We start from the raw sequence: 3890 nt of genomic DNA on the forward strand, positions 1-3890 counted from the left end.
AACCTGTATCTCCCAAGATTCTGTTCTGTGCATACCACACTTGCGTGCCAATATGTATAGTAAGTACCCAGGAACAATACCCCTGATACCTCTGACTGCTTGCCTTTACCTAACTGGCCACTACCTGTTGCTGGGTACATTACAGAACCAAGCCGGTATCTTCACAGCTTTCATATATACTCCAACCTATGTTAGTCATCTACCCTGGACTCTAAATCAACATCTGTATCAAGACGTTACCTTCTTGTCACAACCTACATTTAGAAGACTGGAAATAACATGAAGATCCATTGTTTTCTGGTGAACAACTGATACAAATGGTGCCAACTGTCAACCTTTAAATGTTCCGCTGCTGTTCTGGAACATGACACATTCCAGGAGGTCTGACAAAGACAAATATTCCTCTCCACGTTATGGTTATTCTCCCTTCACAACCAAATCAGAAGAAGCAATGTAGCCACTTTTATTTCCTTAGCTGCACATTTGAAATCTGACCATGACGCTAAATTGCTGATAATTTTTTCAAGACAAGTACTACATGTATGTCACCGTAGCAACCATCATGGCTTTATTCTAGTTTTGCCTAAGGCCTGGAGAGGGATATTAGAAAGATCACACCAATTAATATTTCAGGGGCTGAATGTATGAAGCATGAGAGAGTACAGCTCCCATCTCATCGCCTCACATACCAGTCTGGTCTTAATGCTTCACTTTACTGACTCACCACAGCTCTCTTGGTGGTACAGTCTTCATTTACTAGTCATTTTATGAATATTTCCAAAACAATTTTGCCACAAGATACAATCATTAAAATAGTACAGAGAAATACACTGTATCAGGTGACCCATGACATATGCGTCTGGATGCAATGTAAATGGATTTGGGTGTGATAACATGGAAATATTTCATTTGAGAGACTTCTATTGCATTTCTATCTTATTGATAGAAATAAGTATAGACACATCTAGTAGACATACTCCCCCTCTAAATATCAGTTGATGGTGGCTTGTGTTGAACACCTCACATAGTGTCCATCAGTTATATCAACCTCTATTCCCTGTATATATATCAATCAGAAAGAGCTTATGCACCATCTCTGCATATAACTATAATTAATCTGCCATGACGAACTATCAACTGTAAATAGATGACAGAATCAGATGGTCCTTCACATCTTTTTAGGATAATATATTTAGACATTGTTTGAAGCATAGAACTAGGATTTTTGTATGAAAGCCTTTGTACCAATAATTGTTCTGTAGCACTGATATATCAGCATTTACGTTCATGTCAATGCAGAAAGAGACGATCCATCTTCCTCTTCAATAGAATACTGCTGATTGTAAAGAAGCTTATTTTCCATCATACTTTAGTTAAGTATTATAATCCATATTTTTAGAAATAAAAGAGTTGTAGGAGTGAAGACCATGCACAGGATTTGCATAAATTTTACTCCATCATTCATTTCAGTACATTCCACCAGAAGAAAAAATTTTTGAAAGAAGCATTTTCCAGAAAAATTGAACATTTTCACTTCCATTATCAAAGAATCCAAATGTGTGCAATGTTTGGTTATTGTCAAATTAACTTACAAAATTATTGATAGATCACCCTGTATGGTGACAAACATCAAGATACCATGGCATAAACAGAGGAGAAATATCTCAGAAACACAGGAGAAATATCTCAGAAACACAGGAAAAATATCTCAGAAATATCTCAGAAACACAGGAGAAATATCTCAGAAACATGGGAGAAATATCTCATACATGTATTTGTTCAGACAGCACAAAAACTTCAACCCTTGATTTTGATACTGTCACCTTGTCAGGTCCTGTGTTAGTCAAGTCAGTTAGACAAGCCACATGTAGATCAACGTACAGAGAAACAAGAGGAATCTTTGTTTAGACAAAAAAGACAAATGGATGAGAAGGAAGGAAGTGAGTGTGTATGGTTCCATGCTGCTTTTAGCAACATTCCAACATTATCATGGCGGGTTTCACCAGGAACAGGCTACACACTTGGGATTTGAACCCAGGTCTACAGTGTGACAGGCAGACACTTTAAACAGGCTACCCTACCCATCCCGGAGAGGAAGATGACAAGAATGAGTGAGTGATGAAGGCCAAATCTGATGCTTTGTTGCTGAAAGACTACATTAACATGCATGAAGAACCCCAGCGAAATTGGAGATTTCTGAACCCATCAATCTAGACTTGGTTCATTTAGGTAAAGGGCAAATCACATGGTTCAGAGAAAGACCAGCACATGGGTAGTGTCTTACTCTGCTGTATTGAACTGATTGCAGTAACAGTCCTGTAACCACCAACTACTAGTCACAGAAGTAGGAGGACTGTGTGAGAGAGGAAACAGTTGAACAGGGACTTATGTATTTGGTAATCAGGAACAAAGGAAGATACTGAAGAGAAATGAATGAACAAGTAAGATCAAAACTGCTCTAAAATATTGCTGTGTTAGCTAAAAATAATACCAGAATAATTATGATATTATAATACATTCTGTTTTCATTTACAGAAGAATAACAAAGCAGCAAAAAGGTCATCAGATCCTGGCATGCTTAAGGGACAGAACTCAACACTTTCAAAGAAAAGTTTCAAATAAAAGACAGAGAATGAGCACTAATGCTGATGTAAACACAAAAGTCAGTGATTGTTCATTCCGGTGATAGCCACTGACGGAAAAGACCTGGAGAAACTGACGTGCATTGCTTCCATGTTTATATGTTTTTGTGATCTTAAGTATAAAATTGTTGCCTATGAGCTGGAGACAATTGACCAGGTGTTACTGGTCCCTTGAGGCAGAACTTTACAGGGTAGTGTTTTCTTTCACATCATTGGAGTTCTGGCTAGATTTTCTCAGCTCTGGCCTCATCAGCTCTGCTCATCCACAACCATGTTATTCCTTTGACTCATTTTGTAATATAATTAGTTTCGGCATGTAATTCTGACAGCAAATTAATACCAATACATTCTTTTTCAATGATTTTATTGAAGGTGTCTGTCTGTTTAAGAAGTCGAAATATATCCAATCCATTAACGGACAGCATTCCTAATCAGTGGATTTATTGAATGGCACTCTAATAGTGCTTGAAAGCTTCTCCACACTGCTATCCCAATAACACGCAATTCAAACTCATGTTTCCTTGGATGCACAATAATAAAGCCCAAAGAATCAGTCAAAAGTTGAGTTATTATCTCATTCACGGGTGAGTGAATTTTACGCGTTATCTATGTCGTGCTGTCTGTGAAGCCTCACAGCCCAGCTAAGTGAGGAGCGTGAGAGAGTACTTATGTCTGTATTGACCTGACAAGGTGGCGACAATGCTAATACCTGTCTTCCCTTTCATTAAAGCGATACAATCTCACTTCTTCTGTAGGAAACCGTCACTGATTGGTCAAGTCTGCTAACAACCAGAACAGTAACTGAGAGCAACACAAGCAGACGCAGCCAAACAGGCAGTCAATTAAGATATCTGCTCAGTTTACCTGGTCAAGATCCTTAAGCTAATGACGGACACAACGAACGAAAAGGAGTGATTGATGGGGTCATGATTGTGTAACTCAGAACAATGTCGGAGACCCAACCCAACTTAACAACTACCATACACCTGTTTGCCTGCTAGCGATAAGTCTGTGCATTTCTGCAGATACATCTCCGGTTCCACAGCATCACCAGCTATTAGCTGTGCCAGACCCGGTGATAACACATTAAGTTCTGAATCAATGTGATAACATCTACCTTGATCGTGACAGCCATTATTTGCTACTGTAGAGGTTCGGAGGAAGCAGACCTCTGTTGGACATTCATTCCTCTCGGAAACCAGTGTGTACAAAACACGATAGTGCCGTGCTTGGGTTATCTGAACGCAA

At 38.9% G+C, this 3890-nt stretch overlaps 1 protein-coding gene across 1 annotated transcript in view; it reads right to left on the reverse strand.

Annotated features, from left to right (window-relative positions):
* LOC137283513 (U3 small nucleolar RNA-associated protein 6 homolog) overlaps positions 1-3890 on the reverse strand; it is a 154807-nt gene that overhangs the window by 72896 nt on the left and 78021 nt on the right. The gene's annotated exons all lie outside the window — the stretch shown is intronic.

The sequence above is a fragment of the Haliotis asinina genome, chromosome 5 (genome assembly GCF_037392515.1).
Source record: "Haliotis asinina isolate JCU_RB_2024 chromosome 5, JCU_Hal_asi_v2, whole genome shotgun sequence".
Classification (NCBI taxonomy): domain Eukaryota; kingdom Metazoa; phylum Mollusca; class Gastropoda; order Lepetellida; family Haliotidae; genus Haliotis; species Haliotis asinina.